Source organism: Vombatus ursinus, unplaced genomic scaffold (assembly GCF_900497805.2).
Source record: "Vombatus ursinus unplaced genomic scaffold, bare-nosed wombat genome assembly UNPS02014811.1, whole genome shotgun sequence".
NCBI classification, from domain to species: domain Eukaryota; kingdom Metazoa; phylum Chordata; class Mammalia; order Diprotodontia; family Vombatidae; genus Vombatus; species Vombatus ursinus.
Window position 1 is genome coordinate 4,426,635 of NW_020954589.1, and position 18,369 is coordinate 4,445,003.

The window sequence follows — 18,369 nt, forward strand, 5'->3', positions numbered from 1 at the left end:
TCTTTTCATCAGGAGTGCTTAGAACTCTTCTATTTCATTAAAGATCCATTTTTTCCTTATGAAGAGCTTCTGGGTAGGTTTTTCTTGGTTATAAGCCTAGATTCTTGGCCTTCTGAAACATCATTCCTCCTGTTATTCTCCACCGGGCTATAAACTCTCTGAGGACAGAGACCATTTCTTGTCTAAGCTTTGCCTATCTCCCAGGGTCAGGTACTGGTTTCTGCACATAGTAGGTACTCAGTAAAAGTTTGTTGCTGTTGTCTCCCTCTTTTGTTTCATAGTTTGGGTTTCTTAAGGGGTTGGGGGAAGCTCCTTCTTGCTGTAATCTTGACAGTAACTCACATAAAAACCCACATTAAAAAAAAAAAGATCTGTGTCTCATCTATCTTTGAAGTCCTAGTGTGTACTATAGTGCTTTCACCACTTAATAAATCTGTGTTGGATCAAACAAAATTGGTACTCTTGGCAGAGGATATATTGATTTCAGGGGCTCCCCTTGGAAAATATCAGACTGGAGAAGTATTTTGAGGATCCATTTATTATTAGGTAAAGTCAGAGAGTGACTACCAAGAGGCAGTAGAGAGGAAGGCATAGTCCAGGGAAGAAATACACGGTGAGAATGTAGGGGGATAAATCCTTTATTATTTATTTATTTTAGTTTTCAACATTCATTTCCACAAGATTTTGAGTTCCACGTTTTCTCCCCATCTCACCCCTCCCCCAACCCTAAGACGAGTGTGCATTCTGAATACCCCTTCCTCTAATACGCCCTCCCTTCTATCACACCCCCTCCTCCTTCTCTTATCCCCTTCCCCCTCTATTTTCCCGTAGGGCAGGATAGATTTCTATACTCCATTGCCTGTATATCTTATTTCCCAGTTGCATGTAAAAACAATTCTTCACATTTGTTTTTAAAGCTTTGGGTTCCAAATTCTCTCCCTTCCTCTCTCCCCACCCATTGAGCAGCTCAATACAGGTTTACATGTGTAGTCATGCAAAAGGGGATAAATCCCACTTGGGGAGGAGGGTCTTGGAAGGGAAAAAAAGGCAGAGATTTGTTTCAACAGCCAGTCAGTGAGTCTATACAGCTGTGGCAAAGCCCATTCTATTTTTGTTCACGTCACAGATGGAATAGCAGGACCTGAGGAAGATGTCTCCAGTGGCCAGAGGGGCTGGCCATTCTGGAAGGCCAGGTAGGTGGTCTCAGTCCTTACAGTGCAGTAGCCATTATTCTGTTCAATACAAAGGGTTGGGGGGGGGGAGAGCAGTGAGACCTATCTTGGGCCCAGACTTTCTCAAGCCCAGGGCACCAATCTCATGCCCATCCTTATCCTGGCCTTTCTCAGCCTTAGTTACACCTTGAGAATAGACAGATCAAGATTAAATACTGTGAAATTATAATGACCAAGCTTGATCCCAAAGAAGAAATCTGAGAAGCCACATCAACCTGGTATGGAACACTGCATACAATGGCAGAATTTTCCATATCTTGCTTAGTTATGCTGATTTTTTCCCCTTCTTTTTTATTCTTGTTAATAAAAATCTATTTTTTTTTTTTTAAACAAGAGTAGAGGAGCAGCTAGGTGGCACAGTGGATAGAGTTCCAGCCTTGGAGTCAAGAGGACTTGAGTTCAAATTCAGCCTCAAACACTTGACATTTACTAGCTGTGTCACCTGGGCAAGTCATTTAACCCTGATTGTCTCACCAAAAAGCAAAAAAAAAGAGCAAAAAAAACCAAGAGTAGACAGAACAGATAATCACTTACCCAGGGGACTTTGAATGGAAATCAAAGGACTCTATTCACATACTTCTCTTTGGGTGCTTTAGACTCTACCACTACAACATTAATCTTTTCAACTAAGCACTTCCTACTCTGGGTGATCTCTTTTAAATTGCCCAGATTCTGGGAGGGGTAACACATGCATAATTGCTAGTAATAGTAATAATAATAGTTCACATTAATATATCTCTATATATTCTACACATATATTTTGTTGTTATTATTGTTCAGTCGTGTCCTATTCTCTGTGATCCTATTTGGGGTTTTCTTGGCAAAGATACTGAAATGGGTTTGCTATTTTCTTCTCCAGTTCATTTTACAGATGAGGAATTGAGGCAAACAGGGTTAAGTGACTTGCCCAGGGTCACACAGTTAGTAAGTGTTTAAGGCTGGATTTGAATTCAGATCTTCCTTACTCCAGGCCCTGGCTCTATCTACTGCATCACCTAGCTGTGCCATTTTGTGTATATAGGATCAACAAATTTAAGCCTGGAAGGGACCTGCAGGTCATCTAGTAAAACCTCCTCATTTTACAGATGAGGAAACAGGTTCAGAGAGATAAAGTATCTTCCTACTACGTTCTAGAACTGATATTACAACCCAGACCTCCTGTAATCAACCTCTGGGGCCTTCATCTTCCAAGTATCTTGTTGTTTTTGTTCTTTGTTTCAAAGAGGACCAATGACATCATGGGGTGATCCCTTAACTTTCTCATGAATTGGGTTTAAGTGAGGCAGAGCTGCACAAAGTCATCAACCTCACTCTCTCTTCCAGAGTCACCAAAGTCCAGTGGCGAGACAAGTCAGGATGACTTTCGGTGCCCCGGATGCAGTGGGTGACCTTGGTGTCTTCCACATCCAAGCAAACAGTCAGCGCTCCACAGCGCCTGCTTCACCCACCTCCGCCTGCTTCACCCACCCCGTGGCTGTTGGAACAAATTGTTCTCATCCACACATTTCCCTGGGGGAAGTCTTCGCCTCCTTGGCGTGGACATCCCGCTACCTCACTGACAGGTTTGAGGCTCATCAGTTACCCTCAACCTTGTTTTGCCCGTCTGCCAAGACAGTTTTACCGGGGTGTGGCTGCTGCCCGTGCTACAGCTTCCTGGAGCCACAGCTGAGAGCTACAGGTGACAGGTGGACCTCAAACGTGGATGAGCAGCCCTCACTTCAGAGGTGTTAATAGTGAGTGACAGGAGTAAAGGGAGGAGCTACCCCAACCTGGGACAGATAGCTGATGAGTCACATGGGTCTTTCCTCTGTTCCCATCACAAGATCCCTTATGCTATGCTTATCTGTATGCATGTCATACCCATCACCCAGCAGACAAAAAACTTACCAAAGACAAAGATGATGTTTTTTTTAATCTTTGTTTCCCTAGCTCACAATAGGCACTTAATGAATATTAATTGAAGTTAAACATACCTGTCCATACTGGTCCAGCCGGCCTCCTGTTGCCTGAAGGAAAGTACTCATGTGCTGCTGGGGCACAGTGAGGAGGGAAGTGGTGATGTCCACAACGGCTGGGCAACCTTGGCAGCACCAGCCAGTAGCTTGACCCTAATGGATAACCAAAAAAGCTAAGGAAGGGGTGCTTCAGGCCTAAGAAGCTGGGAACAGGCAGGCCAAGGGCAAGTGGCTCTTCTATTAAGTCCCTTCCCAGGCCCCACCAAAAGATGCATTTCTGGAAGAGATTTTCAAGGCCATTAAGTCCAACCCTTCATCTTATAGATGAGGAAGCTGAGGCAAAGAGAGGCAAGAGACTGCCCCAAGCTCACACAGCCCTACTATGTCCCACTAAAAGATCATAGATCAAGAATGCCGGATGAGGAAACCGAAACACAAAAAGGTTAAGAGACTCATACAGCAGGTACATATCTAAGGCAAGATTTGAATTCAGGTCTTCCTAATTCCAGGAAGTCCAGTGTTCTAGCCATTCTACCATCTAAGATCAGCTTCTTAAAAATCAACTCTAATCCCAGAGGCCCCTTCACCTAGCTACGGGACCCTCCAGAGATCTGCTTGGTCCCTCCCTGTTTCCTAGCATAAAGACCCCATCCAAGTCAATCCAGACATCTCCTTCAAAGGATTTCCACAGAACAGGAGGAGGGAATACAATTTCCATCATCCACCTCAATCCCACTGTCTGGGTCTAAGGAAAGTTCTTCCTGGTGCCTATCTGAAATCCCTCCTGCCACACAAGCTCATCTGCTCCTGTTCTTTTTCTGGGTCAAAACCTTTCCTCTAGATTCCTCGAGGGCAGAGAGAGCTTTGTTTCTGGGAATTGGAAGTCCTGAGTCTGATTCCCAACTCTGACACTAACTAGCTGGGAAACCCTGGGCGACTTATTTCACTTTTCTGGGCCCCAATTTCCCAATCTATAAAAGGGGAATAATGTTTACCCTACTCTTGGTGTAGTCTTAAAGAGCTTTATCAGTTTGTATTATCATTACTCCCTGCCCCAACATGCACGCAAGACAGCCCTCAATAAACACTTGATGGTGACTAAGTCCCTCTCTTCTCACTTCTCCCTCTTTTTCAAGCTGTAGATCCTGAGGCTTCATCATAAGACAACTGAGGTTGTGTAGGCTTTGGGGAACCATTAGAGGTTTACTTCTGAAGCACTTGCCTGACCAGGCATACCCTCACTTTCCACTTCCCAGATGTGTGACATGTTATGTAGGGAACATGAGGCTCGGGGAGACCCCAATATCCTTAGGGGGCTCAGCTACTCTTATCCTCCAAAATTTCTCTTGCTAGCTCCCCTGTTCCCACTTTAATCTACACCCTTCCCCCTCTACAACTCACTCTTGGATGCCAATCTACCAAAAGTTCCTGAGTGACAGGTGCCCCGTAGATCTGACCAATGTATAGGTAGTTGTCGACACCTCCAAAGATAACCTCACCCCAACTCTGAGAGCTCTGCTGGCTGCAGGAGAGAGAAAGGAATTATGGGGAGGTTGAAGAGGGGGTGGGGAAGGGAGGAGAAATGATTGAACCTCTGTCTCCTCATAAGACACACAACTCCCTGAGTTTAGCCAGCATTCATTTATTAATCGCTTACCTGGGTGCTAGGCATATAAAGAAAGTCAAAAAGAAGAAAAAGAAAAAAAAAGAGTCAAGATCATATTCCCTGCCCTCAAGGAAGTCACAATCTAGTGGAGAAGACAGCATGTAAATAACTGATTGTTTTTGTTAATCAGTCATGTCTAATTCTTCATGACCCCATTTGGGGTTTTCCTGGCAGAGATTCTAGAGTGGTTTGCCATTTCCTTCTTCAGCTCGTTGTACAGATGAGGAAACCGAGGCAAACAGGGTAAAGTTACTTGTCCAAGGTCACACAGCTAGTTAAGTGTCTGAGACTGGATTTGAACTCAGGTCCTTCTGACTCCAGGCTGGGCACTCTCTATCTAGCTCCACCTAGTTGCCTCTTAAATGTAATACTCCAAACCAAATAATGAAACTGCCCAGTGAAATCCTGACTCAGATGAACTTGAATGATCCATAGAATTCAAGGGTCATAGACTCAGAGCAGGAAGGAACATTAGAGGCCACTGAATCCAGTTCTCAATTATGCCCATCTACCCTTTACTCAATTCTAGGACAGTTCAGTAGCTGGGTGGATAGAGAGCTTAGATTTGGAGACAGGAAGACTTGAATTCTAATCTTGCCTCAGATATTTATTAGCTATGGGACTCTGAGCAAGTCACTAAACCTCTATTTGCCGCAGTGTCCTCATCTGTAAAATGGGGAGATTAATCATGCCTCCCAAGGTTGTTGTGAGAATAAAATGAGGTATTCATAAAGCATTTTGCAAACCTTAAAGAACTATATAAATGCCAGACAAACAACAAAACAGGAAATCAAGCCCTGATGTGTAGCTTTCTGATTTTGGAGATGGAAATACTCACACTGGAAATTTAACAATCAGCTCTCCTTGAGAGAAACTCCTCACTTCTTGGGGCTGTGGAGTTCTGGGTTTGTTAAAAAGAGAAACAGAAGGTCTAACACTCAGCCCTAAGCACCAGCTTCAAAGCTGATCTTCTGGAAAGGAAATGAGCGCCATCTGCTGGGGAAGAGCCAAACTTCAGGCAGCTTTGAAGTAGACTCCAGGGGCACCATTGGCCAGAGGACCAGACCTACTGGTCAGACTGGGGAAGCAGCAAATATGAGGGAAACTAGGAGAGAAAAGGAGAGAAGACAGAACAGGGCTTTCTCACCTGTGATGGCCACCTTATATCAGATTTGTCTGCTCACGGAGCCTCCTGCCCAGAGGAAAGTTTCTGAACTTCCAAGACAACTGGCCTGAACGTATTCCTATTTCTATCCACACTTGATATTTCTGCGTGTCTTCTGAATATTAATAATATCTTTCTGGCAGGGTTAGCATAAAGGAGTCACCTGTAGCCAGTCTAGGATAGATACGCCGTGGGGTTTACAAAATATTTGCATGTTTATTTTCATCATCGGCAAATATTTGATGAACATGAGAATGAAATATTTTTGTATTACTAGTTTACTAAATTTGTGATGATAAATAGAATGTGATGTCTAAGCATAACTCAACTGTACTAATTTTGGAAGAATAAGTACAGAATTCGGTGTCTAGGGAAAGTGAAGCATGATGTGAATCATACATTAAAATGTACTTAGCACAGTGAACATTAATTATGCTCTATTTATAACACTAGATAAATAGGCATTATTGTATTGTGTGACATATTATGTTATTATATGATATCGCTATATATAACATTCTCTATTTAATTATACTATCTGTATATATTGAATAACATTTTTATTTCCATATTAACCATGTTGCAAAAAAAGAAGAAAAAGTAATAATATACTATTATGTAACTTTCTACAATGTGGTATAATTAATTTTAATATATTAATTGATAGATTATAATATTGTGATATATACAATAATATTGTGTTGTTACATTATGTTACATTGTTATGTTACATTATGTTATATCACATGTATATTACAGCTTCTTTTTTCAGTAAAGTTCTATATGTTATGTATTGATCTCTAAAATGGGAGTCATTCTAAGTCATTCAAGAAGTATATATTCACCAACACGGCACTCATGGTTTTAAAATATGATTATTGGCAATTAGCATCTGTTTATAATATCTGTTGGTAAAATAATTTACAATTCTGTAAAAACAAAAAGATAGGAAATGATAGTAAGGCTGACAGGTAGTTCTTGTAGTAAAGGAAGTATATAATGTCACTGGACACTGGAGACTCCAGGAAGGAACCCCAAGCTCTAGATAGTGGTAGAAAAAGCAGCAGGAAAAGGAGACAGGGTCAAGTCAACAAGCATGGTTAGTGGAATTGAAGTTAAGAGCCTGGGTTCTGACATTCACTAGCTCTGTGACTAGTTTATTTCTCTGAACCTCAGTTTTCTCATCTGTAAAATAGGTATAATTATACTTTCACCACCTATTTCACAGGGTTTCTTTAAGGTTTAAAGTTTACCAAAAAAAAAAGATGAAAGCACTTTGTAAGGTTTAAAGAAAAGTGAAAGGTGGGAAAGCATAGAGGGATAAAAGGAGGAAAAGAGAACTAAAAGAGGCAGAAAGAGGGAGAGCAGGACCGTGTGCTCTCTGGGCTCCTTACTTAGTAAGGTAAAAACTGAAGATGGGGTTTGTAAGGACATTCTGTTGCAACATGCCTTGCAGGGTTGTGTGGGCTCTCCCAACAGCCAGGGCAAGGTAAGCCATGCCCATGATGCCATCAAACTGGGCATAGAAGTAATTAGTTCCTGGCTCATTCTAACTCAGGCTGAACTCCTGACTGGGGACCTGGATTCCCTGGACCTGGAGGAGAGCACAGTGGGATGTTAGATGGTAAGGGAGGATTGTGAGCACGATCGTTCAGATAAGGACTTTAGGGCGCTGTGGTGGCCGTCTTTGAGGGGGTTAGGTCCCAGAGTGCCTTTTCTGCCACACTTGCTTTGCTGCTGCGCTTCCCCATCCTTCCCCATTGCCCTGCCTAGAATGTACTCCCTGATTCTCACTAGCTCCTGTTTCCTCATCTGTAAAATGTAATGTTGTCATTCAGTCATGTCCGACTCTTCATGACCCCCATTTGGGGTTTTCTTGGCAAAGATACTGGAGTGATTTGCCATTTCCTTCTCCAGCTCATTTTACAGATGAGGAAACTAAGGTAAACAGAGTTAAGTGACTTACCCAAGGTCACACAGCTAGTAAGTGTCTGAGGCACTCAGAAAGATGAGTCTTCCTGACTCCAGGCCTGGCACTCTTTACACTGAGTCACCTAGCTGCCCCTCATCTGCAAAATGGGGGAGCGGGATGGCATGATTCCTAGGTTCCTTCCAACTGTAAATCTTCAGATTTTCCAAATCCTATTTATCCATCAAAGTCCCTTCCTTCCATGACTGATTCTCCCTCTTTCAGCTCTGAAACTCTGTGATCTATTCTGTAATTTGACCCACACTGTAGCCAAAGAATCTCAGATTGGGAAGTTTCCTTGAGACCACCTAGTCCGCCCCATGGCCCAAAAGAAATCATCCCCTCCATGGTTACCTTTGAAAAGTGGCCATCCAGATTTTATTTTGATGACATCCTATGATGAGAAACTCACTACCTTCTGAGGAAGCTCATTCTACTTTCGGCCAGCTCCAATTGCTATAAACTTTTCCCCTCACATCAAGCTGAAATCTGCCTCTACAACTTCTATTCACTTCTCTTGTTGGGCCAGCTGGGACGAAGCAGATGAAAGCTAATCCCTCTTCCACATGAAGAGTCTTCAGATGCTGGAAGGCAGTACACCCCCACCCTCTTCAAGGCTTCTCTTCTTGAGGCCTAATATCGTCAGTCCTTCGGCCTTATACAAAAGTCATAGAGTCAGAGTACAAGTCGGACCCCTTTTGAGAAGGCAAGAGGAAGAAGAAAAGGAACAAAAAACGGGGGTGGGAGGATTGGCTACTCACAGTCATAGTGTCATAGCCAAAGAAACCAGGGAGGCTACTGCCACCATATTGCAAGGAGAAGGTCTGTCCACTGGTGGAATACAGAGAAGACTGGCTGGGGTTGAATCGGGCATGGCCACCTGCAGAAGGAACTCAGAAGACTCACGTATTAAAATTCTTTTAGAACTGGAATAGTATTTATATGGTGTATGCAGGTTTGCAAAGAACTTTATATATGTTGATTCGTTTGACCCTGATAACAACCCTAGAAGGTAGATGCCATTATTATCCCCATTTCATAGATGAGGAAACTGAGACAAATAGACGTTAAGTGACTTGACAGCATCACTCTCATTTCTCTTTCCAATTTTTCCTCTACTTCTCTTACTTGCTTCTCAAAATCACTTTTGAGCTTTTTCAAGGCCTGGGACTGATTCATATTTTTCTTGGAGGCTTTGGATGTAGGAACTTTGACTTAGTTGTCTAGTTCTGTTTGTATGTTTTGATCTTTGTCACCAAAGTAGGATAATATAGTCTGACTCTTTTTGCGCTGCTTACTCATGATCCCAGCCAATTACTTGAGTTTTAAACTCTTTGTTAAGGTAAGAGTCTGCTTCCAATGTAGAGAATGTCCTGTCCCATGCTTCGGAGGTTTTGTGCAGCTGTTTTCAGAGGTACTTCTAGGGACCTGTAAATTTTCAGCTCTTCCAAGGTGGTATGATAAGGGGCGGGGTGTTTCCTCTCCACTGCCACAACAAGCTCCACCAAGCCAGCACTCCTCCTCGACCCAGGACCACCCCTCAGAACTGTGACCTAGATCTAAGCACGAACAAAGCAAGAGATTCCTTCCTCAGCACTGGCAAAGAGATCCCTGCAATCCCCCTCTGATCAGACACTCCATTCCCCTGGGAGCTCAGGAGGACCGCTGCCTCAGAGGCTGCACTGGGTACTTGCGGCTGAGACCTAGCTCCTCTCTCACCACAGTCACAGACTTTTCCCACTGACCTTCTAAGTTGTCTTTGGTGTTTGTGGGTTGAGAAGTCTGGAAACCACCACAGCTGCCCGCGATTCAGTCCTCTGAGGCCTGCTCCAGGTTCGCTGCGAACTGCACTCCTCTCCCCGCTCTGTGCGATATACCTTTCCGATCAACCATCCAGGTTGTCTTGGGCTGGAAATTTGTTTCGAGCCATTTTTTACAGGTATTTGGAGGGGTTTGGGGGAGAGCTCAAACAAGTCACTGCTTTCACTCCACCATCTTGGCTCTGCCCCCCCTGACTTGACAGCTACTAAGTGTCTGAGATATTGATTTAACATCAGGTTTTTCTCACTCTTAGCGCCTTAGACATTATCTATTCCAATTTCCTCTTCTTTGCTGTTCAGTTGTTCTTCACCCTGTGCACTCGAGCACACTGGTACTGTCCATGGGGTTTTCTTGGCAAGAATATTGGAATGGTTTATCATTTCCTTCTCCAATGGATTAAAGCAAATAGAGATTGAGTGACTTACTCAGGGTCACAGAGCTACTAAGTGTCTGAAGCGGGATTTGAACTCAGTCTTCCTAATTCCAGTCCCAGCACTCTACACTGAACCACCTAGCTGCCTCCTCATCTTACAGGTGTGGAACCTGAGGCCTATAGGGGTTATGTGACTTGACCAGGGTCACACAGCTATTTAGTGGCAGAGTCAGGCCTTTAGCATGATTTTCTTGACCCCAAGCCCAGTGCTTTTTTCATTACCCATGAGGCATAGGCTGGCAGAGAACATCTGGGGTATGTATACCTTCATGATAGCCTCCCCTCCCCAGTTTTCTTGGCTTCTGGCTTCTTCCTCTAGATGTCATCCCTTCTTACTGGCAAGCTCAAGGCCAGGAATGAGAGCTAAGACACCTGCCTCTCCAACTTGGATGGGTTAACAGCAGTCAAATCAGGTTCAATTATGGAAGATTTTTTTTTTTTTTAGATCAGAGGATTTGGGTAACACCTGCCCAGACCAGGACTCCCTTCTAAGGATCATATCAGTTTGGTTTTTTTTTTGTTTGTTTTGTTTTTGTTTTTGTTTTTTGGCTTGGCAATGGGGTTAAGTGACTTGCCCAGGGTCACACAGCTAGTGAGTATCATGTGTCTGATGCCAGATTTGAACTCAGGTCCTCCTGACTCCAGGATAAGTGCTCTATCCTCTGTGCCACCTAGCTGCCCCATGGGCCATATCAGTTTTGAAAAAGATTACAGATATGCTCATTCCTTCCTTCTTCACCTAAAACATATAATTTGTTTTGTACTTCTTTTTTTTTTAATTTTTTTAGTGAGGCAATTGGGGTTAAGTGACTTGCCCAAGGTCACACAGCTAGTACGTGTCAAGTGTTTGGTCTGAGGCCGGATTTAAACTCAGGTCTTCCTGATTTCAGGGCTGGTGCTCTATCCACTGCGCCACCTAACTGCCCCCCTGTTTTGCACTTCTTGTTTGCACCTCTGTTATGAATTCATCATGTATTATTATATATTCTAATTTTCTAGGTTGGTGTCTTTCCCCACCAAAAGACTGTAAACTCCATGAGGCCAGGGATCAAGTCTTTCTCTCCAGTCCCCATACAATGCTAGGTGCTTGAGGAATCTGTTTCTTGTCATTAAAAAAGACATCCCACTCTGGAACAATCTTCATCCACAGAGATCTTACTCCTCTCCGAGGCTTAAGAAATGGAATGATCCAGGGCTGGTCCAGACTTCCCTCCAGGGATACCAGCTTCCTCCTACTTACTCCCACTGTACATTCTCAGCTCCCAGGATATCTGACCATACCCACTTTTACAGCCAAGCTGGATAACTTTTCTCTGGATTCCCAAGCTTTCCAGGAAACTAGGAAGTAACCCAAACCTTGGGGTTTTGCCAGGGGTAGAGCAGGCATATCTAGGGCTTATATACTCATTGAGACTACAGGGTAATGATCAGATCTTTTTTTTTCTTTTTTTTTTAGGCAATTGGGGTTAAGTGACTTGCCCAGGGTCACACAGCTGGTAAGTGTCAAGTGTTTGGTCTGAGGTCGGATTTGAACTCAGGTCCTTCTGACTTCAGTGCTCTATCCATTGTGCCACTTAGCTGTCCCTCTAATGACCAGATCTTACATTTCTCCTATGTCTGCCCCCTTTCTACCTCCTCACCCACAAGCACACAAAGGATGCTTCATAAAAATATGTGGATTAGAGTTTAATGGAATGAGAGAAAATTGATTGATTCTTTTCAGCTCCACTCCAACTATGCAATTTGATTTTGAGAAAATAAACAGGCCACTAGAAATTCCCCCCCAGTGGTCTTCCTCTCCTACTTGGCACCATATCTTCTTCAACTGAGGACCATGACTCTCCCTCCCTCCCCCTTCCCCAGCACCTGGGGTACTCACTGCAGGCCTGGCTCTGGTAATAGATGGAGGGCACTCACAGCTTGGAAGAGCCAGTGTCAAAGAGGACCAAGAAGTTCTGGGCTGGGGTCCCAATGCTAATCTCCCCATAGTAAGAAGACTGGAGAAGAGCAAAGGGTCCCATCATTCCTGCTCAACTCAGTAGATGCTCCCACTGACAATGGGCTGGTTGTGCCCTTGGGTTGCCCACCCTTAATTTAGCACAGCCCAAGAAGTATGATCGTAGACACTGGATCCTATCAGTTCCCTAACCTATCCCATTTCTCTAAACAAAGTCAAGACTCAGGAGACCCTGGCTGACCCATGTACTTGTTGAATACAAGGGGCAATAGAAAGCCTTCTCTTAGTTGTGCCCAGAGCCTTTGGTCCATCCAAAGATGTTCATTGTATTGAGCTACCCAAGGCACCTGGCAGCTAGATGGCTCAATGGATAAAGTGCTAGGCCTGGAGTCAGGAAGACCTGAGTTCAAATCTGGCCTCAGATACTTACTAGCTGTGTGACTCTGGGAAAGTCACTTAACCTCTGTTTGCCTAATCTACCAGAGAAGGAAATGGCAAACTACTCCAATATCTTCGCCAAGAAAATCCATGGACAGTATGGCCAATGGGGTCATGAAGAGTTGGATACCATTGAATAATAACAGGCACTAGAGACACCCATATTACCAGGCACACAATTCAACAAATATTTATTTTGCACTACATGCAGGACATTGTGATGCTAGATGCTAGAGAAGATACAAAATGAAATAAGGGTTTTGTTTTTCCATTTTTCTTTCTCAATGGGGTTGGGGTGGTAGGAGGGAGAGAAAAGCAATGCCTACTAATTGAAAATAATTCCATTAAAAAAAAAGATAAAATAAGATATGTTCCCGGCCCTTGAGTAACATATGATTATGAGAGGGTGGTGTCATAGGAAGTACTTTGGACAGGTAGCAATTGACCTAAATGGGATTTGAACTTTCTCTCATGACTCTAAAGGTAGTAGCAGTCTTTCAACTTTGCCACAGCCATCCTTTGAAAAGTCTGGTGAAGAGAAGGTTACCAGCACCTGGAGAAGGAGCAGGGAGAGTGCCTCAGGGAAGGTCTCACTAGAAAGGGACATCTGAGCTGAGCCTTGGGGGAGAAATATCAATAAGCAGAGATGGAGGGCATTTAGGGAGTGGGCAGGAGAAGGAAGCATGGAAGATAGTGTTAGCAAGCTCAGTAAAGAAAGACTGAGAAAGCAAAATAATTCCCCCCCCAGGGCTTAGCTCCAAAAGAGCCTTAAGTAGAACATGAATGGGGCAGGTATTATGCTGACTAGTTGGAGGGTGAGCTGGGTAAATCTTGGAAAGTCACATGGAGGAGGCAGCCTTTTGAAGGCTGATCTGATCAGGGTGGGAAGAGGTGGTAGCAATCAGAAGAAGGGAGTCTATGCCAGGTTATGGGCTTATAATTAGGGAGAGAGGACTTATAATTAGGGAGAGAGAAGAAGCAAGTGTTGGGAGTCTGTACAGCTGGAATGCAGAGTATGGGTTGGGTCATCATGGAAGTTAAGTGGATAGATAAGATAATTGGGGGAGTTTTGAAGATTACTGTTTGAAGAAGGACTTTCTTTAGTTGATGGAGTAAGTTGTCTAGTGTTATGGTTGGAGAGATTTGAGAGAAAGACATCCCCTCTAAATATCTCTACTACCCAGGTGTTACCAAATTCCTTTAGGCTTACAATACACAGTAGGTAATGACTACAGTAATCTAGTGCTTGATAAATGCAAAGATGAAAGCTTTTGGGACAAGAACTCGCTATTTGACAAAAACTGCTGGGAAAACTGGAAAGCAGTTTGGCAGTAACTAGGTATAGCCCAACATCTCCTACCATATACCAAGACAAGATCAAAATGGGTACATGATTTAGACATAAAGTGATATCATAAGCAAATTAGGAGAGCATGGAATAGTTTACTTGTCAGATCTATGGATAATGGAAAAATTTATGACCAACTAAGAGATAGAGAACATTATGGAATAGAAAATGGGTAATTTTGATTACATTAAACCAGAGGTTCCCAAACTTATTTGGCCTACTGCTCACTTTTCAAAAAAAAAAAAAAAATTACTCAGTATCCCCCTAGAAATCTACTTTCTTTAATCCTTTAATTTTTAAAAAAATTTATATCATTTCAAAATACATATTTTTTAAAATGACACATCTTAAATTTAATAATTTATTGCAAATTTGTAGGGATTTTCCTGCATTGAAATTTTGATAATGCAATATTGTGTCATGTAGCCATATAGTATCATATTGTAAACAAGTCATTACATACACATATTCCTGCCAATGTTTTGCTGGACTTCCTGACAATGTGTGACATGCTCACCTGCCAACACTTGCTTGTTAAGACCTGTAGGCAGACTTGACCACTGATAGGTTATAACTTGCATTTTGTGTGTTTATTTGGAAAATAATGTAATCACTAAAACTTTAATTTTGTAATGCAATGGATGAAACGTGTACAAATGTTTTTTTTTTCAAATTTTTCTTCTCTTCTTTCCTTAAGCATCCATGCCCCCCTTATTTTTATTCAATACCCCCAAACTGCACCCGAGGCTATTACCACCCCCCCTGGATCATTCCAGTGCCCTTCAGGAGGTAACATTGCCAACTTTGGGAACCTATGCATTAAACTAAAAAAGTTTTGCCCAAACAAAACCAATACAGCCAAAATGAGAAGGAGAATAAAACACTGGAAAAACACTTTAAAACAAGTTTCTCTGATAAAGGCTTAATTTCTCAAATATATAGAGAACTAAGGTAAATTTATAAGAATATGAATCATTTCCCAATTGATTAACTGGTCAAAGGATATGAACAGGCAGTTTCCATATGAAGAAATCAAAGCAATCTATAATCATATAAAAATGCTTTAAATCACTGTTAACTAGAGAAATGCGAATTAAAACAACTCTGAGGTACCACATCACACCTATAAGACTGGGTAATATGATAGAAAAGGAAAATGACCAAAGTTGGAGATGTGGGGAAATTGAGATATTAATGCATTGTTGATGGAGTTGTGAACTGATCCAAACATTTTGGAGAGCAATTTGGAACATGCCCAAAAGGCTATAAACCTGTGCATGCCTTTTCACCCAGAGACACCGTTACTAGGTCTGCATACCAAAGAGATCAAAGGAAAAGGAAAAGGACCTACTTATAGCAGCTCTTTTTGTGGTGGCAAAGAATTGGAAATTGAGGGGATGCCCATCAATTGGATAATGGCTGAACAAGTTGTAGTTATATGAGTATGATGGAATACTACTGTACTATAAGAAATGATGAGCAGGATGTTTTCAGAAAAACCTGGGAAGGATACAGTCTAGGGGTGCTAGGAATCCTAAAATACAGGGTGGGTTTACCTCGTAAGAATTCAACTACTCAAGTCTTCTTTCAGCCAGAGACAAGGTTTATTGTGTCACCCATGGAAGTGGGCCAAATTTTAAGAGTCTGCACAGTTGATGAGGATAAAATTGGTACTTTTATATAGAAAAAGACTGTGAGAAAATCTGGATGGGATCAAGGAGTGGCAAATAGCCTGGGGTGGTCTGGAGGTAACAGAGAAAGGGGCCTGGATGGGATTAAGGAGTGTCAAGTAAACTAATTAAGTAATCAAGGTGGACCAGGTACCTCAGGGGATGCTAAGGACCTGGGCTGCTGAAATTTGTGGGAAATTTCAGGGACTTTTCCTTTTTGGGGTTCAGATCCCATCCCCATCAGGAAGACTTATATGAACTGATGCAAAGTGAAGAGAGCAGAACCAGGAGACACACACAGTAGCAAGAATATTGTATGTAGATCAACTGTGAATGATTCTCAGCAATAGAATGATCTAAGACAATTCCAAAGGACTTATGATGAAAGATACTACCTACCTCCAAATAAAGAACTGATGGAGTCGGAATGCAGATCAGAGCGTACTATTTAATTTTTTTGTGTGTGGATTTTTTGGGAGGTCTGTGTTTTCTTTCACATAATATGGAAATGTTTTGCATGACTGTACATGTATAATCTATATGAAATTACTTGCCTTCTCAATGAGGGGGGAGGAGAAAGAAAGGAGGGAAGGAGAGAATTTGGGACTCAAAATTTAAAAAGAATGTTAAACATTGTTTTTACACGTAATTGGAAAAAAATTTAAGGACTTTTATTACAAGCCTGCTCTACCCCCAAATACATTAGTCTTACGATGTGACGAGACAAGATACAACAATGAAGACAATTATGTTTTTTAAAAATTCCTTTGGGTTAATTATTGCCTATTGTTTTGTTGTTAAGTCATTTTTCAGTCGTGTATGATTCTCTGTGACTCTGTTTGGGATTTTCTTGACAAAGATAATAAAGTGGCTCGCCATTTCTTTCTCCAGCTTATTTTACAAATAAAGAAACTGAGGCAAAGAGAGTTAAGTGACTTTCCCAGGGTCACACAGCTAGTAAGTGCTTGAGGCAGGATTTGACTTGTTGCCTTTTTTAATATGTACACACCCTGGGTAGGCCTTTATCTGTTACCCAACTGCTTAAATTGATTGAGTTTATCAGTTCCCTTTTATCTGAGCTAGGAAGGTTCTGGAGCAGAATAATAGGCCCTAAGTTTGACAAACCTTAAAATTGACTTTTTTCATCAGAACGCTGTCAACTAGATGGAAGTAAGTAGCATTATCCCCATTTTACAGATGAGGAAACTGAAGGAAAAATAGGGGAAAGGACTCACCTGGTGTCCAAAGATCATGAGATCGTCGTTTTAGAACTGAAAGTCACCTTGACGAGGTCCAGAGGTTTAGGGATGCTGGGACCCCGAGATTACAACACACAGGTCCTGCCTGAAAGAATTCGACCCAAGCCTTCTTTCAACTAAAGACAAGGTTTATTAAAGAATCGCCATATTAGCCAGACTCTTCAGCAATCTGAGAGTCTGTGAGGTACTGGCTAGATTCTAAGATTCTGAGCAGTGGCTAGATTTTAAGAATCTTAAACCCCTTAATGGAGACAAGATGGACCTTATATACAGGAAGACTGTGGGAGGGATCTAGGAGTGGCGAAATAGTTTGGGGTGACTGGAGGAGGGGTCTAAGGAAAATCTTAATGGGAGTGGCCAGTAAGCTGGGGTGAACAGAACTCCTGTTTTGGAACCTGGGACCTGGACAATGGAGCCTAGCTAGGATTAAGTGTGGGAAATGGCCTGGGGCTATAGGGAGGGCTAGGTTAAGTTAAGAATAACAAGAGAATTGGGAGATTGGGTGTAGCCACAATGAAAGGCTAATTGATGGAATTACAGCCTCTCCGGCTAAAGCCAGATATTTGGCCATGTGGGAAAGTCCAAGGTTTTTCCTTTTTGGGTTCTAGTTCCTATCCTCATCAACCTGAGGAATTATCAAATTCAGCTCCTTCATTTTTACAGTTGAGGAAACTGTGACCTGGGAAGGTTGAGTGATTTGCCACATTCTATGGTGGATCCAAGACTCCTCTGCTGACTTGAGTTCAAAGGTCTTTTCACTAGGAGGAAAGTGGGGAAGGGAAAGGAGAAAGGACCACAGGAAGGGGGAAAAGAAGACATCAAGGTAAGGTGGTGCGTGCCCTGGGCACACCTCAATACTGGACTTTATGATTTGGATAAAGGCTGGTTCCTGCCCTTCTCTGAAGGGCAAAGGGAGAGTCATGGGAGTTTCAGAGTAGAAGGGAACAATCAAAGCTGCAAGCTTGGACTGTGAATCAGTTATAATACGTGAGATTGGCTGTAGGGAATAGAAGGCTGAAAATATGATCTCCAGCAGAATATAAGCTCCTAGAGGTCAGGGAGTGTTTTTATCTCCCTACCCAGGGCCCTAGCAAGCATGGTCTGACACTTTTTTTCCCTTTTTCCTTTTAGGTGAGGCAATCAGGGTTAAGTGACTTGCCCAGGGTCACACAGTTAGTAAGTGTCAAGTGTTTGAAGCCACATTTGAACTCAGGTCCTCCTGATTCCAATGCTGGAGCTCTATCCACTGCGCCACTTAGCTGCCCCTATCTGACACTTTTTAAAAAAGATTTGGTCCTATGAGTTCACTTATGGGCAGCTAGGTGGTGCAGCGGCTAGAGCACCAGGTTGGACTCAGAAAGACTCCTCTTCCTGAGTTCAAATTCAGCCTCAGACACTTACTAGCTGTATGACCCTGGGCAAGTCACCTAATCCTGTTTGCCTCAGATTCTTCATC

At 42.6% G+C, this 18,369-nt stretch overlaps 1 pseudogene; it reads right to left on the minus strand.

Annotated features, from left to right (window-relative positions):
* Positions 1 to 1,080: 1,080 nt before the first annotated feature.
* LOC114053534 overlaps positions 1,081 to 18,369 on the minus strand; it is an 18,484-nt pseudogene continuing 1,195 nt past the window's right edge.